This window comes from Schistocerca gregaria, chromosome 1, assembly GCF_023897955.1.
Source record: "Schistocerca gregaria isolate iqSchGreg1 chromosome 1, iqSchGreg1.2, whole genome shotgun sequence".
NCBI classification, from domain to species: domain Eukaryota; kingdom Metazoa; phylum Arthropoda; class Insecta; order Orthoptera; family Acrididae; genus Schistocerca; species Schistocerca gregaria.
In genome coordinates this window covers 505,237,385-505,254,117 of record NC_064920.1, presented here as the reverse complement: position 1 = coordinate 505,254,117, position 16,733 = coordinate 505,237,385, and the positions used below count along the sequence as shown (strand labels likewise).

Below are 16,733 nucleotides of genomic sequence, written 5' to 3'. Positions count from 1 at the left end.
ACAAGTGCATGAGTACCGTAATGAGAATAAGCAACGCTTACTAGTTATTGGATCATCAACCACCGCCACCTGTATTTTTATCTTTGTCGTAGGATTAGTATACTATCGGCTCAAGAGGAAGGTAGCCCAAATCCCGCCCCTTCCAACCTTTAACCTAAGGATCCAGACAAAATCACTGAACAGTTGTGAGGCACTGCAGCAGAACACTGAGTAATGTTTATGGACAAAGATTAGACTGAGGATAGAAGTGAATGAACACAGTGTAAATAGTCAATCAATCGCATTTTGTGGTGTTTGTGAAGTGAACTGCACTTGTTTTGACTTTTTGGTTGAATCCGGGGACGAATTCTTTTCGTACGAGGGAGGAATTGTAGAGGGAAAGGGGCTATTTTTAGGAAATACGATTCGAAATTGTGATTTAGTGTGTTTCAGGGCGCGATGCGCCAGCCTCACGGCAAACGGCGGACGAAGGCCAGCCAGCGCGTTATGCAGGTGAGACAGTTTTGAAACGAGCGTCGGTATGTGTGTACGTGCGCGGCAGCCATCAGAACTCAGCATTAGCAGAATCACGCTGGTGCGGGCCGCAAGTGGTGCTGTTGCATTATCCAACTCATCGAAAACCTTCTAATAAACACGCCGCCGCGGATTCACCAGCGGCATCAGAGGTGGGCGCCGGCATTCGGTTCGACCGACTGGGCGTTTGGTCGCTGCCACGTCGTCGTCGTCAGTGACGCTGTCCCTGAGGACTGGCCGGCGGTGGGCGTTTCCCGCTGCTGCACCGGCGACTCCCGGCGTCGCCACGAGCCGCCGCGTCTGCAGGAAGCGCGCTGGCCGGGCCTCGGGCTGCTAACCCCCTACCGCTGCGCAGCCGCTGACCAGGCGCGGCGTCGCGATCCCCGCACTGCGTGCATCAGCTCGTCTCCACCACAACACGAGTGGAGCGGTGGGGCTGAGCTACCGGAAAATGTATTGGGAGAACCAACAATAAAGAGGAAGATTGCTAAAAACAGCCACCTTCTTCTACCCAGCCACGCCTTACAACCCCGATCATGTCACCCGCTCCGGTCATCCTATTACACTTGATATGGCACTGAAGACAAGTTCATTATGGCTGTCAGTTTCTCCTTGCTAGTTCATCTTCCTCCTGGGGATCAAAACATACCCACTAAGGAGAAGAACAGCTATAAAAACCCGCAATTTATTTTCAGTGCAGTCTGTCAATTTGTTTTTTTTTTTTCCGCAGCATGATGATTGGTATATGTAACCATCAGGCTAATAACCTCTTCATCAAAAAAATTTCATTTTATTCTTAAGGACTCCCACCTTTTTTGTTAGATACAGTATTCATTACAGTTCATCCTACAGTTGATTCAGGAATGCTGTCTTTTGTCCAGTTACAACTTTTTTCTTTCCTAGAATTGCGTTTTGAAAAAGGATACCATTTACATATTTTTTTGATGGAGGAGGAATAGCTGACTGAGATATCTGATGCTTACTTCCTGTATTATTTCTGTTGTTACACATTGAAGATGTACCAGGAATTTGCTCTTTCCGAAAAGAATTTGTTTCCATTGTTCAATCTAGAGTCAATGTCCGACTATGTGGGTCAGTAATCAAAACATTTGCATTTAGCTGACTTGCAGGAAAGTTCTCTATTCAAGGATTACTCTCAGCACCTCTTTGTCAGTAATGTCACCTGTGGCATTCAGAGGAGGAGTTAGGGCCACATCTGCACGACTATTTGGTAAATCATCATTGCTGTACAGAATTTCATATTGGTCATTTAGTGTAATCCTTTTCCTGCAAGTAAATCGGAAAGATATCAGATATTCCTACCATCCTTCTGGAGGGATGTTTAAAAATAAGGCGCAAATACTACCTATGAAACTATTTCTAGATATCATTTTTACCACTGTATGTAAGATTAAACATTTAAAGTGTTATTAACATAAAAATAATATAAATAATAAATATTCATGATAAAGTTTACTCACCCAGCAAAACTATGTCAGTCAATTCATCCATTGCTGCAGAAGAGTGATTTTCAAAGCTCTATACAAACGACTGTGGCACCAGTATATCACTGTTTGGCTACACTCTGTCAACAAATGACTTATAATTTACGTTTTATTGTCTGAAAAATGTTCCACAACTCCCACAACGTGAGTTATTTTAATTATTGTACTTCTATGCATACAATTCTTCTGGAAGGATCATAGAATCAATTGGGTTAAATATATATAATTTGATTAAATTCAGGAACAAAGTTCAGTTAGTCAACATACTACAGTACTTCGAAAAGCGACACATGTGTCTGACACATTGTGGATGGCTGTAAGTGTAGCCATGTGCATATCTGCTTGTAATGAGGTGATACACGAGCATCATTTTTCTGATGGTATGTGTCTGGCAATATGACCATGCTTTTCTTAGTTGACATAAGTAAATATATTCTAGCATTTATTAAAAAGCTTATCTTGTTCTACTAACAGCTAGGGAAAAGACAGTTGGGACATTTGGGATCTTTTTTATGCAAAATCAATAGATACTGGATTTTGACAGGTATGTGTCTTTGCTGCAAATAATATGGAATGAATTTGAGGACATGCCGATTTTAAACATCAAGAGCCATATGTGAAAGTGTTCTAAAATCCTTTTGAGGTTAAGATTGAAGACACCATGCTACACCTATAGATAGAGTGGACTGAACTGAAAAGTAATGAAAGCCTTAAAACTCCCCGCCATTGTTACCTGCAGAATGAACTGACAGAATTTTATATAAAAAAAATACATCAAACCTGATCAGTATCCAAGTCAGCACTTCAACAAGGTTTCTTATTCGGAAGCATATTCATTTGCAAGCAGCTTTTTGAACGAATGAGAATTTAAAAATCTAAAACAATGTATTTGATAACAGACAGCTATCTGGGTAAAAATGGGAGAATTTTGACATAAAAAAGTGATTTGTCTCATTAAGCTATCGTTTTATTCATTTTATTTTTCATTAATTCTCATTTTCCTTTAAAATTTCTAATAAGTAACCTAATATATGTACATACTACCTGACTATCTAGAAAAATTGTATTTTGTTACCTTTGGTTTAGTTCCTTCACTGAATATTTTCTCTGACCCACTACACTGATAGAAGTTAATAACATGACCGACTTCTAACACTAGTTGGCCACCCCTGGAGTAGAGCGCAAATTTTTTGAAAACAAAAAAACCGAAATATAGACATACCAGATTTCATACCCGATATTCATGAAAAATAAATCTAAAAGCCGAAATATGGACAGCTCAAAGACTTTTATTCTTAGAATTTACTTGCTTCAATGTTAGAAGTTTTTTAAAAAATCCAGCCTGTCACCACACCTTATGTTATGAAGAGCAAATTACGGTTCACATCATAGGTTTCAGGAGGCATTTTAAATAACAATTGAGCAGCTACAATTGCACTAAATTTGAAATTCTTGTTACTTCTGGCAGTGGCTAAAACCATAATGTAGTTAACACTCTCTCCTTGCAGCTTTCAGCCTCTCATTACTATTCTTTTTCGTTAATAATGGTTTGATGATGTTCAGCTGCTCCAAAATGTATCTTCCTTCCATTCTCAGATAATTACGAAAATCATCGGCTTCCACCTCCTAAGTAAGAGAGTGTGAATGAATTTCTTTTTTTTGCAACAGCCACTTCTTTGTCCACAGCTTCCTCTCGCCTTTTTTTGGGCTTGTTACCTCTAAAACAGCTAAAGAATATCCCAGTCTGTTTCAATGTTAAACCAAGCAGCAGCTCGTTGAACACAACCTCAATGAGCTTACGATAAAAATTTCCAATCAGCGGTAGGCGATGCTGCAATCGCTAAGCGAAGTCAGACGTGAGATGGGCGAAGTCTATGACAAACAGTCACGAAACTTCATAGGGCACAAAAGTGCAGGCTATCGAGTCGGGTTTGTACACCCCAGCCGCTTCAGCTGTTGAAAGTTTTGACAACCGTCTCCATGGAATGCTAGAAATGGAGAACAAATTGTTTTTAATGGTGTAACTTCCACATTTTGCAGTAACTAAACGAGGTAGTGACCTTTCCAGTACGAAATCGAAAGCGTAATTATCCCGTTTCCTGTTAATGTCGGCATATAATAGTTAAATCTTGGTGCAACGTAACATATATGAATATGGTTCACAGAAGGAGAGTTGTAGTAGCATCACCGGAAAATCGTTTAAGACTAGTAATGAATGTGTTTTGGATTCAATAGGAACTGGTTATGAGTAGACCTACATCCACATGCTTGGTATGTACTTTCTGATGATTTGTGTCGATTGCAGTTCACTTCACGAGTTTCTTCGTAAATTTCAGACTCATTTTAATTTATTGAAAATTAGGTAAGATTTTTATAATCTTGGAGGTTTTTATACTGCTATAATTTATTTACAGCAGCGCAATTAACACCAAAAGACGACAGCATTTGCCTTTTGAGTGTTATTCTACACTCCATATATAAAATAGACCATTGTTATGTAGTGCGTTTATAAATGCCAGCAACTTGCAACGCTCCAGCAGCAGTTGGAAAAAGCTGTGGGAGTTTCACAACTGTTTGTGTGTAGACTGCAAACAAAGTTGGTTGGTCGGTCGATTGTTACAGGTGTAGCGCCATTTAGCAATTATCGATTTTGACGGAACATTTAAGAAATTTACGTAAAGAAGCTCCTTTTCGAAACAACAAGTTTGCAACCAACGCGTAATTCGCTCAAAAATCAAGAACTACATCACAACAAAGGCCAATTCACATTGACCGTCACGCCACGTCATGGTTTCGAGAGAGAAGAAAGTTACGGCAGTGTCGTCGTCTGCTAACTTCAAAGTTAACCTATGTTCACTGTGCACACTGATTCTAGAGTTGTGGATTGCGTCCTTTTGTGTCATCTTTTTATTATTAATAATTATTATTATGTTGCTTTCGTGGCTAATAGCAAATGCTGTACAACGACTTGGCTACTGAGTGTTCTTCCACAAGCAAGGTCGGATATTCGAAAGCGAAAAATTATTTAGGTTTTAATTAACAGCACGGAGCTGACACCTAAAGACTTAAGTTGATAATGCAATTTTCATTAAATAACATGCTAAGTGAAAAATTCAGTTCTAATGAAGGAGAAAAATACGGTTGTTTATGACATTATTAGTTATGTGAGACAAAAATGGATACAGTAACAGGCTCTGTTTATCCCCTCATATTTTGATGTATTTGTATGTATATATGTCTGCTAGCAAACAAATGTCGATGTTTGAAAATATTATTTCACTACTCGCACTTTACCTTACAAAGCTAATCAAGAAAATTTCTTATGAATAATGTATTCAGGATGGGACTTCCTTTTTGAAAGTACACAAATATTGTTTTTCTTTAATACTCAAACAAGCTTTGCTATAATTATATCATCTTCAGTAGGCTTTTTTTCTTTTTTTCTGAAATACATACATACAGATTACATAGATCAGGAAATTTGTTACACCATTGTTGTTATTGAAATTATATATGCATTTTACCCTCTATTTTACATTGTGTGGGTCCTGTGGCTGCCAATGGGAATCAGGCACAGATCTCAATTTGTACAACATATTATCTGCAAAGGTAAGGGATGTTAGGATATCGTCTGCACTGAATTTTTGTTTGTAATCCAAATTTAAAGTATACATTCCAGTAAAAGTCATGGCTTATGTCCTTTTCTGGCAGTACTATTGCTGTATTTGGCTTGTCCTGAGCTATAACAGGTTCATATTTATGTGCCAAACATGTTTTTGTGTAACCAGAATTTAAATGCATCTAGTTGGAATGACCTGTGGACATTGGTAAATGTTTTGCACGACTTTGGTATGGTTTGTTATTCATGGATTATGTTTCGTATTTCAACAGCATTTATTCACTTTTTCTCTTTATTTCCGAGTACTGCGTCTTGTTTGTTTGATGTGGCTTGGACACATGTTTCACTGTCCAATTTAGGTTTTGAATGCACTTTTGACTTTCGTTTGTTTCACTGTTTTGCTTTCATTACAGGTCTCTTATCCAGAAATTTCTACAAGTCTGTCTCATATATATATATATATACAGAGTAATAGTCTTTGCAGAATAGCTGGTATGTACCTGCGCAGTTGAATTGTCTATGGTGGTGTTAGGCATTTTTCAATCTTTCCTGCAGTGTGTTGCGTGTTCTATATGCTTCACATGTACCTTGTTTCCTCAAGGATGATTGGATGATTTAGAGGGAGGCGACGAAACAGTGAGGTCTTTGGTCCCATTTTTTCATGGTTCTTGCTCTGTGTTACTTTGTTGTCAAATGTCAGTTTGTGCCAAGTTTTTCAATTTTTTGTGGTTTCTTCATCTTGTGTGTTCTCTGTTTTGGTGGTTGGTGAACCAAGTCTGGATGTTAACGATAACTGTGGATTTGCAAAGAGGTGAGCTCACCCTTCATTCATAATTATTTTCTGCAAGCACAGGAACTGAGCTAAAATTTCCATTATAATACTTCATAGCGTTTGCGTTTGCCATCAATAAACTTTATCATTGTTACTTTAATTCCGGTACCATACGCTGACTTTTTGTGTCATTGTGCACACTCATACTGTGAAACAAGGTAACTTTGGTGCAGTTTCAGATGTTCTTATCAATGCCTAACAACTCAGTACACTAAGATTTGATCTGTAGTGCAAAAACATTGATCTATCCAAATATGGATAGTAGTATTCTACTTTATGAACATTGCAATTTTCATAACTGCCCTCAATCAGTGTCCCAATTTTACATTGACATATGGAATACTATTAGGACTGCACCATTTTCACTCTGAAATACTATGAAAAATCACTTTTTCCATTGTTGCGCTTCAATCATTGAATTATGGATACAGAAGGCAAAACTATATATGTACAGTAAATTTGTCACATTTCTTTAATGTGGTTAATCCATATAAAATTTCTGTGAAGGTGATCCCGTAAGTGAGGTTTCCAAACCGCTGGGCCAATAGAAAAACTATTTTTGTGGATGTTGGCCACATTGTTTTTCCCCCTGCTCCCTCCACACTCTACAGAAACCATTGCACATCTGCTGGAGCTTTCAGTCTTGGCTTGTGAGCCAGTTGTAATGGAGCTCCCGTTAGCCTCTTACATCAGGTGCAAAATTCGCTCAGTTTTTCGGTTTATGAGAGCGAAAGTCATTAAACCAATCGACATTCATTGACAATTGCAAGGGTTAAACAAATCATGCTTCAAGATCGCTGGATCACACTTGATGAGCTCTGCAATGTTGTCCCTGAGGTATCTCGAAGCACCATTCAGTGGACCTTGACTGAAATGTTGAAAATTTCTGAAGGTGTGCTATGTCCCAAGAATGCTGACAGACCACCACACACAGCAATGCAGTCAAACTCCCAACAAATTTCTTCTACGCTGTGCAGATGAATAGGACAACCTTTTGGAATCAATAGTCATGGGTGATGGAGTCTGGGATTTCCAGTGCACACCTCACACCAACCGCTAGTCATGTGCGGAAATTTAAAAGAACACTTTCTGCCAGTATCGTCATGGAAACTGTGTTTTGAGATCGAAAGGAGATATTGCTAATCGACTTCATGGTTTTTTTTGGGACAGGTATTGTCAGGCATTAAAAAATCTCAGGTGGGAGATTCAGAAGCAAAGAAGAGAAATGTTGAGCAAGAGCATAAGCTCACCCCCTCGCCGCCGCCCCCCCCCCCCCCCCACCAAAATCGCTCTTCAAATACTGGATCTTCTTTGACAGTTTGGATGGGACCAATCCACCTTATAGCCTGGACTTGGCGCCCAGTGGCTACCACTAGTTGAAACATAATTTGACTGGAAGACGTTTCAGTGACGACGGTGGCGTGAAAGATGAGGTCGCAAGCTTCTGCAATGGCATAGTGCTGGACTGGTATTACATGGGTATACAAAAGCTGCTACAGTGTTTACAAAAATGCATCGCTCGACATGGCGATTACATCGAAAAAATAGAAAAATGTTCAGACTTGAAAATTATATGTAATTTATTGTAAATAAATAATAAAATGTTGGCCATTTCCAGAGCACACCAAACTTCCACATGGTAGTGATTGGCATGTTGTCATTGCCCCCATCTTACAAAGGAATGGGTCCAATCTAACATGTCGAACCTTACCCTGGAATTTTTTATACAATATGAATACACAGGAAGAAAATCTCAAAATTTTAGCTGTGAAGTATATTTTAAAAATGTTGGAACTGCCAAATTCGTAGCCTGGTAGGAGCCTCGAGGAATGTACACCCCTATAGGAGCTCTGGCAGATCGGGCACGGGCAACACAGCAAATACATAGCCATAATTGACGGTACACCGGTAAACAGATACCCTGACAACTCAAGTTATAATGTGATAAGCGAATTAAGTTGCCGTTGATAGTTTCTGACACCGTTGTTCACAGTTCCTATTCGCTGCAACTCATTTAACATCTATACTAACTACCAGTTGCCAGTTGGTTTTGTGGAATCAGTTTAACAATGGAAACAAAGTCGAACCATATTCATTGTGTTTTCTTCATGTACATCTGCTAATAGCACCTGTCATCACACAAGCTACAGGGTTTCACAGCAATGTGGAATCCATTTTATGTTCTCAAAGTTGCAAAGATGAAATATAAAGAACATGGTGTCCAACCGAAATCACTTACTTCTCCTGAAGACTTACATATGTGTTATTTGTTAATTTCTCGGCCATTAATTTGAATGACATCAATATTTCGTTAGAAACTGTGGAAACATTAGAAGTCTTAGCAATTCCGTGAACTGTGGTACGAACAATGACGGTTATCCCAATAGGTGTGGAACATGAATACCTTCCCAGTCCAAAGGAAACGTGTGCAGTAATGGCTTTCTCCTGACAAAGAAAAGGCTGTGTAATTCTTGTTAAAGGAAGGAGGGAGAAAAGCTTCAGGAGTGTGCAAAGCCAGTTTCGTTTCGCAAAATCTGAAATGTATAAATAATTATATGAAGCAAGAAATATGCCTCTCTCTGAAACTCACATAAGCGCGAAAGAAAACCTATTTGAAAGACTGCACGTGAGAGACCGTGCACCATTACCGATGGAGAACTGCGAGACTGGCCCTTCAAACTATATGTTGATGAAAACTACTGATTTAAGGCTTATTCGGCTGATAACATCGCTGTCCAGGCTTATTCGACTTAGTTATGCAAATTCATGTAACTGTATGGCATATGAAGACGAAAATTACGACGCTTGCAGCACGTAAACGGGTAGAGATGCCATTGACACGCAATACTACACAGAAATTCATAACTGACAAAGACGAAGTTATTATCCCCGCTGTGCTGTGTATAACGCTGATCAGCCAGGTTTCGTGAAAGAACTGCAAGCAAATAGCACTTCATTCCTATGAAACATTCGTTACAACAGCGCCAGCGGTAAGTGTGAGGGAAGTTCTGTTTCCGCTGACTTACATCTGTCCTCAAAAACCTCAAGGCAAATCTGGACCTAAAATAGAGGACTGTTAAGCTACAGATATCTAGTAAGCGATGAAACAAAATCTGGAAAGGTGAAGTGTAATTTTCTACAATTTTTACAGTTGAAATATATCTCCGGAAATCGACAGTACAATTTTCGACAGTTCTTTGCTATTTAAGGTTTATCAGAAGAACAGGATCCTGAAATTCCAGTCATATCACACACTATCATTTCGCCTTGCCACATTTTATAAATTGGGTGAAGTATACCTTGTAATCAGAAAAAAAAGGAAGAACAGCGGCTGGGACTATTTTTTGCTCATTTTCTTCTATCAGATATGCTTGGTATAAGAAAAATGTTTGCTTTTGTTGTTGAACACACACTTCCGTATTTCTGTGTTGACTATAGGGAATAAACAAGTAAATGTTATACTGTTAATAAAATATACATTATTTAAAAAAATAAAAAAGCCCGATGCTAGTGGGGCTCGCGCACTGAAGTTCCGTGCAGGCTTACTTATGAATGTATACAGTTTAATTGATTCCACGAATAGAGAATCTTGAAGATTTTTGCCGGTTACCCACCTTGATACTCACGAGATATCGCTCCCACGGATTCAAAGACTTTCGAGAATTGTTTCAAATTCAAGCTTATAGTCGAATAACAAATAAGAAAAGAATTATTTTTCGTGTTACATTACAAATTAGCATTTTATGATTTTTTTCCCTTTACTTGTACCGTGAAGCTTCTTTCCAAATTTTATGATTCTAGACCAGTGGGTAGTACTAATACATTGTAGGTTTTGATGAGTGAGTTTGCGAGAATCAAAATACCGTACGTGACCTAAACAGCCGTTATCTTTTAGTTGCATTCACCTCGAAGCTTACGTCTGTTACACCGCAAAGGAAACATAGGATGTGTCAAAAATTTCAACTTAATCCAACTGCCCGATCCTACGAAAAAAGAGGCTCTGATAGAAATAAAGTTTTTTCTCGTTTGATGCGATTGCAAAATAACAATTTTGCTTTGGTTATACTATGAGCCCTTGCTTCTTGCCAAATTTCAATATTCTAGGTCAACAGGGAAAACCCTGTTAAGTTTTGATGAGCTTGTCTCAAAATAGGCGACAAACGGCCGTATCTTTCGTTTGCATTGACTTAGTGACAATTTTAACTTGGTACAGTGTGTAAACTTTTGACTGTGTTGTACAAGGTAGCCATTGTCGTCTGCTTCGTTATTGTTCTGCATGTTTTTATTGTACAGTTGTGCTAAACATTATCAAAATGAGTGAAGAGGCAGTTGCTGGCCCATCTCGGGAGTCGCCAACAAACCCTATCGGTAGGCCTACGGTTAGAAGGAAACCAGTATTACGTAGCGATGCTCGCAAAATAATATTGCGTCTGATTGAATGCTGCGAAAGGGAAAGGGAGCAGAAAAAATTGCTTCACCCCATTTACAAATCTTCAGTGAGAGCTGCTACATACACAGGACAAAGCATGCGAGCATTGGAAGATTCAAACAGTTTTCCAAGAATCATCCTGGCGTATCACCACAAACGCCTGGCAAGAAAAGGTGAGTTTCCATTTCAGATATTTTGTTCGTGATCTGTTTGAAGGAGCCCCCTATTTCGTCCGAATTACCTTATATTTCATTTTTCCTTGCTACCGAATTGCTTTGTATGAAAACGCCACTGGTTACTGTATTATTTCGAAACACATTCATATTACAGTACATTCCCAAATTCAAAAAAATACACAGTGCAGAAGGCATTTTCTTATAAATCTTTCTCTCTCTTTTAATTTAGGAAAAGAAGTACAGAAATCGAAGAAATGATCGATGATTTCATTGCAATCGGATGAATGGTTTGTGAGCGCTTAGTAGACAAATTTCAGTTTCGTTTACGAACAACATTTAAAGCGAGTTTTACTGCCAAGCCTTTCGTCTGCTTTCGTGTAAGCATGACGCGCAATTTGTGCAGTCCCAGCACTGCAACTGGTAGGCGTGCTCTGTCACCACCGAGGAGGTATATAAGCTACATAGAGTGGCTACCTCGCAGCCAGTCGCCCGGCAGCGCCCGGGGAGTGCGCATTAGCCGCTTCCGGCGCAGCCGCCCGGCGGTAACCGGCCGAGTGCCGAAGGGTCGAGCTCGCTCCCCTTTGTCACGAAGCCGCGCAACCAGTCGCGGACTGCAGCGAAAGAGCTTCGGCTCGCAGCTCCCGGCTACGCCCCCAACGTGATTCGCACGTTCTTTTAGGGACTCTGAGGCAGTACCAGGGCTCCTTCACGGGACCAAGCGCGCGTGCTGCAGGCCACCCTTCTTTCGCACCTCCTTTAGGTGCCGCGCGCTTGCACGAACAGCGCATGTTAGCGTAACTTAGGGACCACCCACTTCAATAGGCAACAAGAGACACTTCTCTCGCCTATAGAGAAAAGCAAAGTTGTCGTTTCCCCCCTCCCACCCAATAAATAATCCTAAGTGCGAGATGGCGTACGCTGCTAGCACTTCCCCTGCTGTCACCCGCAGCAAGACTGTAAGACACGAGGCGCGAGGATCGACTGCACCCGCCGAAACTCGCGCCCCGCCCGCTACCGAAGGCAAGGGAGCGGCAGGCGACGCTCGACAGCTTGGCGCGAAAGCGCAAAAGCAGCTCGAGTCGCGCCGGCTAATCACCGAACTATTCGGGGCGGACGTCTCACCCACCAAAATAACTACACTCAACATCGCCTTACACTCACGTGTCACGGGACAGTCATGTACCATTGTCCCACCGACGCCGCAGCCTCAAGAGATCGAGGCAGCGGCGGCGGATGTGGACACAGAAAACCACTACACAGAGCCCTGGCAGGTGGAGGGCCCAAAACGCAGACCCAGAAAAACACCAGCACAAACTAGCGAGCAACCAAACTCGCTAGGCAACCGAAAGGCGCTGTTGCCTACACCTACTAGCACATCTCAGGCTAGCAACATTAACACAAAACAAAACTCAAACACAGCTGTGGCGAACAACAAAGTACACAAAGCCACAGCGGTGCCCACACAACACAAGACTGGTTTCCCCCAGTCGTTATACAGAACTATGGGAACCTTAGTGCCCTTAACACTGCATTCGCAGAAAGGCACATAAACAGCACATTACATGCAAAGTACTCGGGGGATAGGGTCTCACTGTACGTTGCCACAGACAATGAATATAAAGATCTTCTGACCTTCCTCAAAGATCAGAAGATCAAACATTACACGTATAGAATGCTGGACGAGAGAACCCAGCAGTATGTGATCAAGGGAGTGGATCCCAGTACCCCCAACGAGACAGTACAGGCGGCGCTTTGTTATCTGGGATTCGACTGCAAAAGTGTCTCCCGGATGACAGGGTTCCGTACACACGCACCGTTACCACACTACATGGTTGAGTTAGCCGACACGGCTGATTCCCGCGCCATCCTGCAGATAAAGAGCTTTCTGCGGATGGACGTAAGTGTAGAACTTTACGAACCACCCAACGTCCCCCAACAATGTAACAACTGCCAGCAGTTTGGCCACTCGGCCCTCCACTGCAGCCTGGCAACTCGCTGCCGCGGATGCGCTGTCAACCACAGATCCAACGCTTGCACACAAACACAGCCAAACCAGCGACGCTGCGCCAAGTGCGGCAAACTTCTGACAGTGCAGAGCACACAAACAGGCGCTGAAACGAAAACAAGACAAGACAAGAATAGGGTACTGTACGACATACCACGCCCGAGGCCAGCGCCGAACCCAGTACGGAATGTCGTAACGTTTGCCATGGTTGCACGCCCTGGCGGAACGGCACAGGCCACAGAACCTCATCGCCGTTCAGATACACGTGAAACAACCGCTGCAACAGCTACACAACAGCCACAGACAACACCTCAAACCCAACAAGCATCGGTACCAACACCTATGCCCCCAAACAACATGACCCCACTCCCGGAAATCTCGTGCTGCGAAGAAACGCACCATATATAGGAAAACACATCCACACAAGAACCCCCCGAACCCCAAGCCCAGAGGAGGAATAGACGCACACGCAAACACAGGGCGGGGAACACGAAATCACCACAACAGGCCACGCAGCAACAACAGATCAGCAACACACAGGAAAACAGTCAACAAGACACCGAGACTGTAACTCACACTACCATCCCCCTCACCACAGAAGTAACAAAGGCGCCGCAACCTCTGTCACAAAACACAAATGCCACTCTTAACAACACACCAATACCCGCACAAGCGGCCGCTAACTCCACAGCAGCACCCAACACCAACACATCACCTGGGGGAATACTGGAAACACTATTCCCTCGACACACGACCGTTCAAATCCTTACCAAAATGCTGACGGCCATCACTACACTCATCACCCAGCTCATGAGCGCCGAACCCGGGTAATACTGGGCTGTCATACACACTGCCATCACAACACTCTTTCACACTCTTACATGAATAATATACCACACCCGGCCCATAACGCAGACCCGCATAGACTATCACAGATCCTGTTCTGGAATGCAGACTTGATCCACAACAAAAGGGCAGAATTTGCCGCATTCATGGAGTGCAGGGGAATGCTTGTCGTGCTACTGAGCGAGACTAAGCTTAAACCGCACAAACAACTAAACTTTCCTGGCTACTGTGTCTATCGTACCGACCGACCGGGCGACGCCGTGGCAGGTGGAACTGCAATCGTCATACATAAAGACATTGAGCACACAAACATAGAGCTCCCTGAACTGGAAAAAAATCGAGGCTACGACTGTCAGAGTCAAGTTCAACGGAGTCTAGACCACACTGATATCGGTATACAACAGCCCTGTAGGCATTTCAACACGCGATATCAGCACATTACTCAGCATTTCACCGCGAGTAATAGTCGCTGGAGATCTGAACGCAAAACACCCCGAATGGAATTCACGCATACGAAATCCCAATGGCAAAAAACTGTACAAACATTCACTAGGCAGAAACTACATTATACTAGCGCCGACTGAACCGACGCACATTCCCTATCAGAGGGGACACAAACCAGACGTGATAGACATGGCCCTCATCAAGGGCATTACATTGACACTCAACGTTGCCGTTGAAAACAATCTGCCCTCAGACCACCAACCTGTAATACTATACATCGAGGAAACACTGCAGCACATGGAACAACGCAAGATGTTGGACTACGGGTGTGCGAATTGGACATTGTTCAAGCAAACGCTCGATAGCCACATCCCACCTACACACGGAATTAATGGAATAGCACAAATTGACGAGGCAGTAGAAACCCTCACTAACGCCGTCCAGGACGCAATGGCAGGCACCATACCTGATCGCATCTCACAACAACGAAGTGCGGCCCTGCCCCAGGAAATCCTGGGCCTAATCTCAATGAGAAATAGCCTCAGGAGACAATGGCAGCGCACCACGCGTCCGTACTTCAAACGGCACATTAACAGGCTACAGGGCATTATACACGATAAAATACAAACACACAGAACACAACAGTGGAACCAAAAACTCGAAGGGCTGGACAGCACACGACCTGGCGTGTGGCAACTAGCCCAACACTTCACCAGGGAGAAAATATACACCACCACGCTTCAAGGGCCTGACGGACCTGCATACTCAGTGGAAGAGAAAGCAGAGCTAATGACCCGAACACTCGCAGCGTCATTCACACCAAACCTGTTACCATCAGATCCAGTGTTCACACTTGCTACTGACCATTCAAAACTGTGTCCTCCAGGAGTTCACGGATAAAGCAACTGAGTACCCAACACACATAACGAATGCCATACTAAAACACCAACACTTCCCCGCCTTTTGGAAGACGGCCAAGGTCCTGATGTTCAGGAAGCCGGGGAAAGACCACAGCCTCCCACAAAATCACCGACCCATCAGCCTTCCGAGTTCGCTCAGTAAGATTGTTGAAAAGGTGATTCTCAAACGCATCACTAGGCACTGCATAACAAATGACATCCTGAGACCGGAGCAATTCGTTTGCAGGAATCACCACTCCACAACACAACAACTCCTACAGGTCGTTGAACACATAACATATGGCTTCAACATAAACAAAGCTACAGGGTGTTCCTGGATATCGAAAAGGCTTTCGACCGTCTATGACACAACGGCCTCATCCGCAAACTCAGCGACACAGGACTCCCCGACGGGCTGCTGCGTCTAATAAACTCATACCTCACAGACAGAAGTTTCAACACTGACGTGCAGGGAAAGCAATCAACACGACACGGTATACACGCGGGAGTACCCCATGGAAGCATCCTAGGGCCCCTACTGTTTAACCTCTGCATAAACTATCTCCCAACCACACACAACACAACGATGGCAATCTACACGGATGACACAGCCATCCTTGAGCAAGATTGGAAACCATCAAACATTACATCACACCTACAGACTGCACTCAGAGTGGCTGAGCCTTGGTTGGAGAAATGGCGTGTTAGAGTAAACGTCGACAAGTGCGAAGCCGTTCTGTTCACTAGAAGACCGAAGCAACTGCGCAAACACCGCTACTGCAGACCAATAACTCTACATGAACGTCCAATACGTTTCCGCGAGAAAATCAAATACCTCGGTGTCTGGCTGGATCGGAAACTACTCTGGGGGTACCACATACAACACATGACCAACTGAGCTAGTGCGAGGCTCAAACAGCTCTGTCCTATGCTAAACAGGCGTAGCACACTGAACAGAAAGGTGTCTAGGACCATGTACATGACACTTATCCGACCCCTGACGACGTACGCAGTCCCTGTCTGGGGATATGCTACGCCCACTCGCCTGCGCCATCTGCAGCTCATACAAAACAAAGTACTCAAAATCATAAGCAATGCTCCACGATACACACGCATCGCGGACCTTCACCGGGAATACCGACTTGAGAACTTCAAGGAGGTAATCCACAAACTCACCACAAGACTATACAGGAACTCCAGACATTCGTAGAACCCGTTTATTCTGAATCTGGGGAACTACGACTACAACCATAGATGGAAACATAAAAGACCAAAAGACATACTTGTAATGACACATGACACCTATGGCCAAGCATACGCAAACATAACGATACAGGCGAGCCCCTGCTAATTAGACGCCATTACTGGATATCCAGCTGAAACACACTGCCGAATAACTGGCACCACACAGGGAAGCTGTACCGTACACTGCATGCAGACAAGCTCCACACATCCCCCACACAGT

At 42.9% G+C, this 16,733-nt stretch overlaps 1 long non-coding RNA gene across 2 annotated transcripts in view; it reads left to right on the top strand.

The window, feature by feature from the left end:
• Positions 1-16,733, top strand: part of LOC126354386 (uncharacterized) — a 53,715-nt gene that overhangs the window by 35,474 nt on the left and 1,508 nt on the right. The gene's annotated exons all lie outside the window — the stretch shown is intronic.